This window comes from Peromyscus californicus, unplaced genomic scaffold (assembly GCF_007827085.1).
Source record: "Peromyscus californicus insignis strain IS unplaced genomic scaffold, ASM782708v3 Scaffold_12__1_contigs__length_115047231, whole genome shotgun sequence".
In the NCBI taxonomy this organism is placed as follows: Eukaryota; Metazoa; Chordata; class Mammalia; order Rodentia; family Cricetidae; genus Peromyscus; species Peromyscus californicus.
The window spans coordinates 28,653,670-28,668,548 of NW_026294413.1; the positions used below are offsets into that span (position 1 = coordinate 28,653,670).

The following is a 14,879-nucleotide window of genomic DNA, read 5'->3' on the forward strand; positions in this document are numbered from 1 at the left end:
GTTCATAATTAGATTCTAACATTAGATATTTGGTTCTGTTTCAATTACTTTATACTATTTGCTTCCTTGAAATTTTATAATTGAGATCAATTTTGTAATGAAATTTTTAAGTGCCTTAATGTCAATCAGTTTTTATAAAGACCACTTTCTTATACAAGGTCCAATTCAAGCTACTGTAATAAGATGCCATAACTAGTTGAATTGAACAGCACCTACTTATTTTCACAGACCAGAAAGTGGGAAAAAATACTGCAGCTGCTGATGCTCCTAAAGATGATCTTCTTCATGGCTTAGTGACACATATCTTCTAAAACATTCTTTAATTGAGTTGACAACGTATATCTTTATTTTCTCTCATAAAGATATCATGAGGACCTGATACCTAAGAACTCATGCTGTCTTAGTAACCTGTCAATTTGCATAATAATATGACAGAAATTAGGTCTTCAACCTAGGCATCCACAAATTTAACCCTTTTGCTTTGTAGCACTATGAATTTATTTTCTTTTATATTTAGTGAATTGTTGAGTATATAATGCCACATTCTTTCCTATTAATTTGTATTAGTTTTCAACTTAATATTGTAAATCTGACAAAGATATCATGACACTTCAGTTATCTGGTCAAACTTTAGTAATATAATTATAATAAACACGTAAATTTATTTTGAGTGTCATTAATTTTAACCTTAAAAACTAATGGACTCTTCCTAATTTCATCTAAATATTTTGATTCTATTTTGTTACTTGTTAAGCAGTTATTTTCTGTATCTCAAAACTGAACATTTTCTGTTTAAATTATGTAAGGTTTCACACATCGATTCAGTCAAAAGTATTTTAATTAATTTCAGTTACTCAAATATCAATATTTTTCTGTATCTTTTACAAATCAATAAATATGTGTTTACATTTCAGGCAGTGTTTATATTTCTATCATTTCTTATGTTTTTGTTTGTGAGCCTAGCCTTTAATGGCTGAGCCATCTCTACAGCCCTATTTCTATCATTTATAGTACAATGTTTTTTATAAACTAACTGTTACGTGTTTGTGCAAGTAGTTATCATTTTACAGATTTTGGCTTAAAATATGATGTGACTATTTTTGTGTGTGGACCCAATCTGAAAATTGTTTTATTTTAATAAATGACATTTTTACATTGCATATTTAGACTAACATGTTTTATTCTGATATTATTTCTTTATAATTTTTATTATTTTAACTGTCTTAATTTGGACTATCACTCTCTTATTCATAATTTGGACTACCACTCTCTTATTCATAACACGAATCTGCTATTTTATTTAAGTCTTTATCCTTGTTACTTGGAGAATCCAGTCAGTCAATAAATGTAGGAACAACCAAAAGATTCTTACTTGCATTATTCTTCATTAGGTATTATTTTCTGCATGCCAGTCCTTTCAGAAAGATATTTTATCATTCCTCTATTAAATGTCTGAACTTCAGTTGAAATGAAACATTGGTGTGTTTAGGTATATTAGAATTATTTGTGATATTGGAAAAGTTTTGTTTCATTGTTTTCTAGTTTGATTTTAATTTTTTATTTGCTTATCTGCCCCATTATTTGATTTATTTTTCCTTAACTTATTAAAGACTGAAGGTAAACATACCTGCATATCAAAATTTTTGAATTGTACAGATTTTTCAGATTTCTTTCATATAATTCTACAGCATATATCTATAGAATATATGTATTTCTTACTTCATTGTTACAGATATTTTTCAAATATTCATCACCTAGATCATCAGGCCAGGTTCTTTCAGATACCTATTATCTCTCTCAGTGTGACCTGATAAAAAGTTTCTCATCAATATTCAAGACTATTAACTTGTATTCTAAATCATCCATTATTGCCATTATATTCTCAGGAATATACAAAACAAACAAATAGAAAAAAAAAAAGACCCTAAGAAAAGACACAAGAAAAAGATGTTGATGCAGAGACACACTCTTTGGCATACATTTTGTCTTTTCCATTAGTACCTTTTAATAGTCTTTCTTTGTTCTAAAAGTTTATTTTCTACTTATTATGTGCCAGGGATATTTTCTTTTCTAGTCTAATATATTTTACGTTCATTATGATTTGGGGATCTTTATAGGCATGTCCTTCAGGTTATAAATATTTTCTTATATGATTTTATTGAAAATATTATATGGGTCTTTAGCCTGGGTTTCTCTTCTCCTTCCCTATCCCTACTACTTTTAGATTTTGTCTTTTCATATTGTCCCAGAATGTAGACGAATTTCTAAATGGTCTTATTAATTCAAAAGCATGGAGCCAAATATAGTGGGGTGGGGAAAGCCTCAGAGATCATGGAAATAGCAATAGCCACCAGCCAACCTTACCTCACCAGCTCTGCAGCTTCCAAATGTGTGTTACTTCCTGTCTTACCCATGCCTTTATTGCCTTGCTGTTCTGCCCTCTCATTGGCTCTTAACCCAGCTAGCTCACTTCCTTGTCACTGCCTGTCTGTACAGACCTCCAGGTCTCTATCGTTGGTACTGGGATTTAAGGCATGTATCACCACACTTGGCTCTGTTCCCTAGTATGGCCTTGAACACACAGAGACCCTGCTTGCTAAGTGATTGGATTAAGAGTGTGTGCTACCAGTGCCTGACTTTTGTGTTTACTTAAAATGGCTTGCTATTTCCTCTGATCTCCAGGTAAGCTTTATTTATCAAAGCACAAATAAAATATCACCATATTTCAGCACAAATAAAATGTCACCACACCAGATAACCTGTATGTTTTGTGTCAGGAATTTTACATATTGGATATTTTTTAACTGATATATCCATTTCTTCTATCATATCTTCAACATCTCAAATTCTCTCTCCATCACCTGTATTCTGTTGCTGAAGCTTGCCTCTGAAGTTCCTGTTCAATTTCCTAAATTTTCTATTCCCAGATTTTCTTCCATTTACTATCTCTTTATTGATTCTATTTCTACATTTAAGTCTTGAATTGTTTCATTCATTTCTTTTCACTCTTTGTTGTGTTCTCACAGATTTCTTTAAGATGTTTATTCATTTCCTCTTTACGGACCTCCATCATATTCATAAAGTTTATTTTAAGGTACTTTTATTATTTTCTAGCATTTCTCAGGGCCTACTGGAGTTAGGTTGCTGGGCTCTAGTGGGAACATATTTTCCTGACTGTCACGGATTTTGTTTTAAATTGGTGTTTGAGCATCTGAGATTTGGAAGATTGTATTTCTAGGTGATGATATCTGTTCTTTTCTTTGTTCAGTAGGTGTTCCTTCCTTGGTTTTTGTTATCCTCTCCGTTTCTTGGAATAGTGTGATGGGTGTATGCTGGTAGGGAAATGCTTCTGAGATTCTGCTAGTTTTTGTCACTTGAGGTTCTGTGTACAATGAGTATCTAGGTATTGAAAGCTAATACTTAGGGATAGTGATGGGTTGAGCATGTCCATAGGAGTGAGGAAAATGGGGTGCTCCACCAGGCTCTGCTTAGTTCCCTGGACCTGGGGGCAGGGAGAGTTAGAAGAGGAGACTGCAAGTAGTATGCTATATAGTTCAAGAATAAACTGGGGGAAGAGTTGGAGAAAAGAAGGAAGAGTCAAGATCTGAAGCTTGCCTGACTACTTTACTAGCCTACTTGCTTTTCTGTAGGCTTGGACAGTGGGTTCCTGTGGATCTCCTTCCAGAGTTGGGTGCTGAGACAAAAGGATGAGTAGAAAGGGTGGACATTTGGAGGAATAGAGCAGCTTGAGCTAGAGGTGGAGGCAAAGACAGAGCGGGGCCTGCATCAGGTGGTTTTCAACAAAGCTGGAGGACGATGCTGGAGGGTCGATGTGGGAGAACAGAAGTGAAGATCTGCAGTTAGCTTAAATGCTTCTCTGCTGTGGGATGGTCTGTATGTCAAAGTGCTCTGATTGGTCAATAAATAAAACACTGATTGGCCAGTGGCCAGGCAGGAAGTATAGGTGGGACAAGGAGAGAGGAGAATTCTGGGAAGTGGAAGGCTGAGTCAGGGAGACACTGCCAGCCGCCGCCATGACAAACAGCATGTGAAGATGCTGGTAAGCCACAAGCCACGTGGCAAGGTATAGATTTATAGAAATGGATTAACTTAAGATATAAGAACAGTTAGCAAGAAGCCTGCCACGGGCATACAGTTTGTAAACAATGTAAGTCTCTGTGTTTACTTGGTTGGGTCTGAGTGGCTGTGGGATTGGTGGGTGACAAAGATTTGTCCTGACTGTGGGCAAGGCAGAAAAACTCTAGCTACACTTCTCAGGCCTGTTTGGCTGACGGGTTCCCAGGTAATAGCTTTAGCAACAGTTCTTAATCTTGCTTTCAGGTTCAAATAATCAAGGAGCTTTTAAATTATTCACACTGAGTTCTAACTCAGTGAAGTTTATCATAATCTCTTGATGTTTGAACTCAACAAGCCAAAAAAGAGGAATAAAGGTGTGATTTATGTAAGTCCATAGTCTATGCTTTATTTGTGTTGAAAGAGCTATTCTTATTGTAGAAATTCTAAAAGATGGGAAATGAACAGTTATTGTGGTTACAATGCTGAGTGTGTCTTTTGTGAAATTGTTGTAGAGCTGTCCTTCCCAGGTCAAGGTCTCTCCACAAACACACTGACCAACAAGAACTCTACTTGTGTAGATCCCCTATTGAGTTTGAACACAAGAAGACAATATACATGACAGCATGTTTTGCTTGTTTGTTTGTTTGTTTTGTTGTGTTTCTGGTTTTTGGAAAACCAGTCAAACACAAAACAGTCACTTGAAGTAAATACGAAGTGCCTCTCTGATGATCTGTGTGATTGTTAGCAATATTTTCTAGCATTCCCTTTTAACTGTAGACACTAGTATTTCTAACAGAAATTTATCATGTTCACCAGAGGAAACACAACACTCAAGTTCTTCATCATTTCTGAAAGTATTAGTACCTCACCTCGTCATAGTTGTTTGAAATTTCTACTTCTCTTTATCTCAAAAAACAAAGAATTAGGAGTTAGACACCAAGAAAAAGAGGATTGTGTTTAGGGTACATGTTGAAAAATATCCACCTTTATTTCTTTGGATTTTGTGAAAAAGAATTTTAAAATAAGCATCAATTATAAATGTGTCTAAGGTATTTTTTTATTTTTCATACTTTATATAGCATTTCTCTGAAGTTTGTTATGCCTTACCATCAAAACTTAGCAATAGATTTTCATATTAGAACGAAATTTATTGTACACATGGATGCATTTCTCAAAAAAATATATAAAATATTTTTCAAATAATCTAAAACAGACAAGATCATTTCTGAAATATTGGCTACATATATTAGAATTAAAAACTTGACGAGCATTATTGTCAAAAACAATGCAAGGGAAAGGTCTTCTAAGTAAATACAGCCAACATGAACAACAAGGAGTTAAAATATTTTCAAAAATATCAAAATTAGTAAATGATTGAATAAAATGTAAATGATCAGTCTTCAAAATCAATAAGCTTTCCATTACCAACCTGCTTTGTTTTCATTTGTTACAAATAGAAGGTAATTTCCTCAATTTTATTTAATTTAGTAATTTTGGAAAAGTAAACATGTAATAAAGAACTCTACTTATAAGTCAGACAGGACAATTTATTGAATTAATTTTAGTAAGTGCATTATGCAATTATCCTTTTCTGTAGCACTACTTTTCAAATTACTTTTAAAATGAGTACAAATACAATGAAGCACTAAAATTACACTAAATAAAAATATATATCTATTAATTTGAATTCATCACAGCGGTATTATATTATTATATAATGAATGTAGAAGAGACATGTACTATACTAGTACATAAATAATCTGAATTTATGATTATTCTGAGTACGTTTGTAATTTCATATTATCAAAACTTTCAATAAGTGAAGTACTGCAAATTTGAGGATAAAGACAAAATAAAATGGTTACTTAAACAATGGAAAACAAAAAATTCTGCAGCTGAGTTAGATTTGAATAGAAGGTAAAATTTCATCAGATGAGCTAGTGGGCAACATTTGAAAGGGTAATACATCCAATGATAAAACGTTTGAAATTTTATTGGTAATGATATTGGAAGGTGGAATGAGGAAAAGTTATGGAAAACCATTTTGCAACCACAGATGAATGTTGATGTGATTATGAGCAGAACATTACCTAACTACATTTATGTTGTGCTCATTTATCTAATGGTTCGATAAAAACTGAATTGGAAGTAGGAGCCTTTTATCATACTCATCAACAATTCTATATTAAGTACTGAAGTTGCTAAATTATATCCAATTGATTCTTACAGAATTCATAATTTAAATAAGGCAAATTGGTAACTGGAAGATAGGCAATGATGCAAATGTTTGCCATGTCCACAAGTCTGTGAATTTATTCACTTGCAAAAAAAACCAACAACTTGTGTACACAAAATATATTTACCTGGCCCCTTTCAAGTTGTAAAAATTGAAATAATGCATCTGGATTGCACGTATTTTAGATTATAAATTTTTATTATTCTTGAATTCCTTAATATCATCCCAGGTTTAAATACAGATCTTTGGGAAAAATGACTCTTGCTCTTGGAGATGTTGATGATCATGAAAATCATGCGGAATTTCATTTATTTAACTAATCGTCCTTTCATTCTTTAAAAGAAATGGAAAAATATAACATTTAAGAATATTTTTCTTATGTTCTTTATATATGTTTAATTTATGTAAGCATGGAATTGCATGATACTTACAATGCCATATGTAAAAGCATTTTGTGTTTTAGTGCAAGAAAGTAGAAAACAATATTCAGGAGATATAATAGCTTAGGTGTTATTCTCATACCAACTAAATTTGTAATATCTTTACTAATAGATTATGTTAACTTCTTAAATTCTATTATGAGATAATCAGATATTCTCATTTGCTAAATTAATGGTTTCTCTGTCACACTGAATAATAAAATTTGAATCATGTTTTTGTTCTACTTTGCTTTCATACTCTTTCTCTCTGCATATTTTATATTTTGTTATTTACTTAGGTAGAGGGGTTGTTTTATATTTTATCAACAAACCCCCTTTGTCTCTTATTCCAAAGATGATCCTATTAGGAACAGACTAAACTAATTGTCGTGCAGTTATGATAATAGTATTCTACTGTGCACAGACTGTAGCAATTACCGAGGTCTTAGTTTAAACAGAGCGTACTAATATCAATGGGACATAATGATGGCAGTCCTGAGAGAAAAGATTGCAGCACCACATGACTACATCAGGACTATTGAGAGATCACAAATTAATGACTTAATGATGTACTTTGAACAAACAGTAACTTTCAATACCTCTCCCCAAAGAATGTGAGAAAAGAAAATCAAAATCACGACTGGAATTTATGAAATAGAAGAAACAGCAACAGAGAATACTACAAAGAATAAACAAAAAGAAGGATTTGTTATTTGAAAAAATGAACAAGACTGACAAACTTTTGGCCAAATTAAGCCAAAGAGAGAAGATTCAAATTAATAAAATTAGAACATAAAAAGAGAAACACTATAACTGGTACCAAGAAAACTCAAAAAATCATAAATCAGTACTCATTGAATTAGAAGAAAATGCCTTTATTTTCTGATCTTCTCGCTTTTTTCAAAGTTATTGATAATCATTTTAGTAATAGTTTTTAAATTGGTTCTCACTAAGTGTAAAACAAAGATATCTTCAATACTTCATGAGGTTTAATATAGGAAAAGCTTTCAAGTCATACAGAGTAAGGAAGCAAAAGCAGGTGAAGAGACGCACTAAACCTAACTCCTAGAAAGATAAAGGGAGAGGAAGACATAGAAGAGTGGCAGATCGCAATACACATTTGTGAATAATCTGGCCTGGCATATTGCCAGTCACAGGCAAAAACTCCAGGTCAAGGAGTTCTATGTCTTGACATAATGGACCTCTGTCACTACTTCTAGTCATACAACCATGACATAACTATAGTGGTGGAAACATACAGTGAGTACATTCATATTGGACATGGTTTTAGATTTCTGTAGCATCCAGTTAGAAATGAAATGTTAATTTACTCATGCTGTGGCTACCCTGTTCTAGTGCTTTTCTTCTGCTCTACATTTCATCTTGATTTTCTTCTGTTCTGTATTTCTGCTTGTCAGTCAGCATTTTGGGTGTCTTTGAAATCAGGATCATGTCCCTGATATTCAGAGATATCCTCTCAGGGATCTCCAGTTATAACTAGTGGAGTTCACATGATTTATCTGTCTACTAGAAATTCAGAAGGCTGGAACATCAGAGTATATTACTGTTGCCATTCTTGACATGTATGCAACATTTTTATTTTAAGGAATGTATAACACACCATGATAACTATCCTTGAAAACAAAATATTAATTTAGCAAATCTTTAGAGAGAGTGTGTCTTCGTACAATGTAAGATAATTTTAATTTGATGTATATGGATACTTTCCTGTATTTATTATTGTGTGCCTCTTGAATGTCTGCTGCTTAAGTAGGCCACTAGACCTTATTGAAGCCTTTGGAAACTGGAGTTACAGATGGCCCTGTGCCCCCATGTGAGTGTTTAGATGTGAACCAGGGGCCTCCAATAGAGCAGTCAGTGCTCTTATCCAGTGTGCAATCCCTTCAGTTATTTTCATTAACTTTTCATCAAATACAGATCCCTCAGGAGTAATAAAGTGCATTGGAGATATTTAAGTTTTCAACAGGCCTTCACCATTATTTATTCAATGACTATAATATTCAGAGTGAAGAAATTTGATTATAAAACATTAATTCTTGTTATATTACTATCCCATAATCTTCAAAAGACTTAAAATACAGCAATGAAAATGCACCAGACAGATTTCTGAAATTTGTTTATACAACTTTATTTAGTTCTTAAAATGTAGACTAGTTCTACAACTACTACATTATATACAACATAGAATTGAGGTACATCATTCTAAATAATATTCCTAAATTCACATATACAAGACATAATTTGAAAAAGTAGGATGTGATGATGGAATCAATGTGTGAATATATGCTAAATACATTTAGTGAGTTGTAGCTAGAGTTTTCCTGCCTGGCCCACAGTCAGGACAAATCTCTGTCACCCGCCAGTCCAACAGCTGCTCAGACCCAACCAAGTAAGCACAGAGACTTATATTGTTTACAAACTGTATGGCCGTGGCAGGCTTCTTGCTAACTGTTCATATAGCTTAAATTAATCCATTTCCATAAATCTATACCTTGCTACGTGGCTCGTGGCTTACCGGCATCTTCACATGCTACTTGTCATGGCGGCGGCTGGCAATGACTCCCTCTGCCTTCCTATTCTCTCCATTCTCCTCTCTTTTAGTCCCACCTATACTTCCTGACTGGCCACTGGCCAATCAGTGTTTTATTTATTGACCAATCAGAGCAATTTGACATACAGACCATCCCACAGCAGTGAGTCCTTTACATTTTCCTCATATCTGCTTCTGTCACATCAGAACAAGACACTAGCATCACTCACACAGGTTTTTAACATGGCCATATCCCTTCTTATCACTCTATAACAAGCAGAAGAACATATTTTCAAAAGAAATGCTGCCACATAATGCCTCTTGTAAAACATTTACTAGCTCCATCTCTGTCATACACATGGAAGTATATACTGTTGGAATAAAGGTTTCCACATTGTGTCTTCTTTTCCCCACTCAGCAACATTGTGCCTCATACTGTCTGTCATTTAATTCTCCAGTGCCCCAGTTTCTTTAGCCCTTTCATTGTTTATCAAAATAGATAGATAGATAGATAGATAGATAGATAGATAGATAGATAGATAGATAGATAGGTAGGTAGATAGATAGATAGATAATAAAAATCTTCTGTTTATTCCTGATGTAAGATTTTAACCTGATGTAAGATTTTATGTAATTGTCCTTTCTTCCAAAAATCATTGATCTCCAAATGAACCTCCATTTTACTCCAATCTGAACTCAAGAATCAATTCATTACCTTGGGCAGAAAATTTTCCTTCATCATCTGTACAGGGAATGTTAGTGTGCTGAAGCATTCTGTTTCCTCTCCCCATGTCTTATATCCTGTATGTGAGCACGGACATAAAGTTATGCAGTCCTTTTAGAAAGTGAGTGGCTGGGAATTGATCTGAGAAATGGAAGCTGTACAGGAGCATAACTCAAGGTTACCCGTTATCTGCACTTCTATGACAGTCTTGACCCTATAACTCAACATGTAAGACCCAAATGGACACATAGATACCTCACTTACAAGAACATGCCATAGTGAAAGATACCATAGCATTTGCAAGGCAACAAAGCAAGGCAGGCAGATTGTTGGTTGGAAACTTTAAACAACCTCTTTGCACAGACCAAGCAAATCAAATCTCTATAATACAGATGGATACTAGCAGGTTGGCTAATTTCAGTGTGCAACCCAGATAAACTCACTACTCTCAAATGGAGGAAAAATAGACTAGAATATGGCATAATAATTATAAATTTTTGTTCTTTGGTTGACCAAGCAAAAAAAGGTTTAAAACCTGCATGGTACTATTGCTTTTGTAAGAAATATATATGCAGCATATTATATTATGGTCAAGCTAAAACCAATGATTTTTATGTTTTTTTTAATCAGATGTTTAGTATGTTTTTAATATAAAGTTAATATTGACAATAAGAAAAGTGTTTTAAACTTCTAACTTGCTACATAAAGATGTTTATCAAGATGTTTCTGGAAAATACAAGGAAGAACTTGAATTATTATCCTGGTTTTGAAATTATTCTGTCCAGTTATTTTCTCAACTTACATAGATCTTTTTGCATAGGAATCAGAACAGCTGCAAGAATTAAACACGTTGTAAGGCAACTAGAGTTTGAAATATAGTGACAGCTATCACTTTTTATAATAGGCATGCATAAAGTGTAAATATTTTTTAGTAAACATGGGTTTTGCAAACATTGATATTAAAAGAAATGTCAACATTGGGACTATATCACTTATTCAGTGGTGCAATTATACATTGAGATATTTGCAATAAGAAGATAAGTTTTTAGGGTGAATATATAGCTGGCATTTACTTTGTCAATCTGCTGAAATCCTTACAATTGTCCATTACAAGCACATACTACATGGACTGTTTGATTTATGAATATTTTGACAGCTTATTATCTACCATGTAGTTTTTTTTATTGACCTCCATCTAAATGCTATGAATTATATAGAATTTTTTGTTGTTGTTTGTCGAGACAGTGTTTCTCTGTGTAGCCTTGGCTATCCTGGAACTCACTCTGTAGAAAGGCTGACCTTGAACTATATAGATTTTAAATGTGATGATTAACAACTATAATGAATTCCAGTATTATCCCTATGTTATTCAATGAGATTGAAGCTCAGGTAATAGCAAGACAACTAGAGCTCTTTATAACAATCATCTACTTCATTTTTCCCTAGCCTCAGTATCAGCATTGTCATCACCTGTGCCTAAGTTAGTTAAATGATGGTAGCATACACAATGCTTCAGTATTTTCGTCTTATTGTCCATAGTCTTCTCTCCAGTGAAGGTTATATAATACCTCCTGAAAAATATAATTTATAATGATTTTTATTTAATATTTTTTTATTTCATGAAGTTTTCATAAATGAGTACTGTACTTATATCATTTCCACTCCTGGCTGACAACTTATCCTGAGTCCCCCCCACACTCTCAAATTCAATATATCTGTATCTTGAATTAACATTGGTTAATGTGTGTTTGTAAATACAGCCTCAAAACATTTTTAATTTTTTTGGTTTTTTCCCATTTATTTAAAATAGATTATTTTTCTCACATAATAGATCCTGATTATGGATTTCCCTACCTCTACTCCTCCTAGATCCACCCCATCTCCCCTCCCATGCAGATCCACCTCCTTTCTGTCTCTCACTGGAAAACAATATAATATCATATAATATAATATAATATAATATAATATAATATAATATAATATAATATAATATAATATAATATAATATAATATAATATAATATAATATAATATAATATAATATAATATAATATAATTAATATAATAAACATAATATAATATAATTTGATATAATATGATATAAGATAAAACAAAAAATAACAAATTGGGATAGAACAAAACAAATAAAACAATTTAAAAAAAAGGGAAAGGGGCCAAGAGAAGGCACACATACATACTCACACACACACACAACAAATACAGATGCAAAAGCACACTCATGCTCATTCACACACTCAGGAATCCCATAAAAACACAAACTGGAAGCCACAGTGTATACACAAAGGACAATATTTATGCTTTCACTTCTGTAGGGTTTTCTAAGGCCTGAGTGGTGTGATTTGATGGAAATATCTTTAAGGATCAAACGGCACAAATCCTAATTAGTCTTAATTATAAAAACCCAGAGCCAGATATCAGGTAAATGCTGAAAGATCAGTAAAGGAACCAGCCACTAGAGAGACTTCTTACCTCTACCAAATCCTCAGCCTGACAGGGACTAAGCTCCTGTTTCCTCTCACCTTATATTTCTCAGTCTGCAAGCCACCTTCCTGTCTCCACCTCCCTAGTTCTGGGATCAAAGGCTTGAGATTCCAAGAGTTGGGATCAAAGGTGAGTGACACCACTGCCTGGATCAATCTTGTGTACCCCAGGGTGGCCTCTATGGTTAACTAGTGGCTTAGCTCCTCACTCTGATCTTCAGGCAAGCTTTATTTGTTAGATTACAGAGAAAATGTCACCAAAAATGAAGAAGGGGAGTAAAGATGAAGAAGGGAATACAGGAGAGAAGGCTTAAATTAAGGGCCATTTGAGGGGTAGTAAGGAAATACAGTTGTAGCTTCCTAAAATATGCACATGTATTGAGACTGTCTAAATGAAATCCCCTTAGCACTTTTAAGAGGAAATTCATACATAATTGTGTTAAAAGACTTAGTGGCCTCTCTAAATTTTTAAATTTATCTTAACCAATTACTGTTTTTCATAACTTATCATACTCTGTTTTCAGTCATAATTATTTTATAAGATATTTAAAATTTTAAGTAAAATGATAATGTAATACATGCACTAAACATTACTAAATGTAGCTCCAAAGCTTTGTCTATGAGTCACAATCTTATAAGTAGTATGGAAGAATTATGAGTCCCCAGTATTCTCGGCAGCAGATTGATATAATATCTGAAATATTTGCCGGGCGGTGGTGGCGCACACCTTTAATCCCAGCACTTGGGAGGCAGAGCCACCCTGTGAGTTCGAGGCCAGCCTGGTCTCCAAAGCGAGTTCCAGGAAAGGCGCAAAGCTACACAGAGAAACCCTGTCTCGAAAAACCAAAAAAAAAAAAAAAGATATCTAAAATATTTACTGGATATCTAATTTGATTAACCTGGTTATTCTCTTGGTTGTTGTCAGATCCAAGGAAAGTTCTACTCTGCCAGTTCAGGGGCCATTCCCTTCTACAAAGAAGCCATTTATTTCCTCATCACTGTCAGAAGTCATGAATGGCTGTCTGTGGTGCCTATTAGCATACCAAAGATCATGCAGGCTGCCATGCTCACTCAGTAGCACAACTTCCTGCAGCTTTTCCCATATCTTTTGACCCTGTATCCTACCATAAATTTCTCCAGCTCGTGGACTTCCCCACTCCATGTTCTCCTTTCCTATAATCTTTCCACTTCACCAAGTGCTCTCTTTTGTCTTCCTTGCTTGGACCCCTCTCTCTAGGTCTCTACCCCTCTCTCTAGGTCTCTGTCACCTGCAATCTCTTTCTTGTCCTCTAACACTCTTCCAACAATTCTCCTCTTCGGGCCATATCCTGTCTGCTAGCCATATTCAGTCTACTCTTTTCTCTTTCTGCTCTATACTCTCCCAGATGCTTTGGGTTATACCCTCCCTTGTATCTACAGTAAAATCTGTCCCCTTGATCAACCATACCTTGGAGAAATCATGTCCTCAGATTTTATAGTTATATTGTGAAATTGTATATCTTGTAGGAAGTTCATGTGTGTGCATATATTCATATACTTTTATGAATTCCTTTTATATCTCGTATTTGTGACTTAAGTATAAGGATAAGTTTAATAGCTTTAAAATATGGAATGGCTATAATACATAGATTCTATTTTGGGTGATTATATATATATATATATATATGACTGTCACCAGTATATCAAGTGATCATTACTATAGTTAAGTCTTAGTGGAGGAAAGTTACAACATAATGAAAATGAGAAATGTTCCTGTGTTGGTAGTAGAGATTTTGGAAAATCTTAGACACAAACAATGATCAAAATGCTATGGTTGATATACATACACACACACACACACACACACACACACACACACACACACACATATATATATATGTATATACTCAACAACAAAGCTCACTAGAACATATAATTTAACTGTAGCCTCAGTACAGCACTTGGATCTGAGTAAGACATCTACAAAGTATAACTCTTAAAGCAGAATAAAACACATAAGGCAGATTCTTGAGAGAAGGGAAAATAGTCAGGACTTGAGTTGTAAATTTTCAAAGGGAAAAGAAGGAAAGGCAGCATTGATTTTTACTTCTTCCATACATTCATACACTAGGTCAAAGTAGCAAGACTTCAGTCCTGCTGAAGAGACTGATCCCGAGATTTAACATTTTCATGAGTCTCACATAGAAAGGATCCATGTACTGAAAGAGAAGGACCAGTACAACTAAAGATTTCCTGGATATCAGTTTGATTCAGATACCACAGATACTGAAATTGTCATCATATTTTGATCATGTATGAAATTTCTTTTTTTTTTTTTTTTTTTTTTTTTTTTTTTTTTTTTTTTTTTTTTTTTTTTTTTTTTCGTTTTTCGA

General features: G+C 33.8%; 1 protein-coding gene across 1 annotated transcript in view; it reads left to right on the forward strand.

Moving 5' to 3' along the window:
- Nucleotides 1-14,879, forward strand: part of Klhl1 (kelch like family member 1) — a 335,255-nt gene that overhangs the window by 273,567 nt on the left and 46,809 nt on the right. The gene's annotated exons all lie outside the window — the stretch shown is intronic.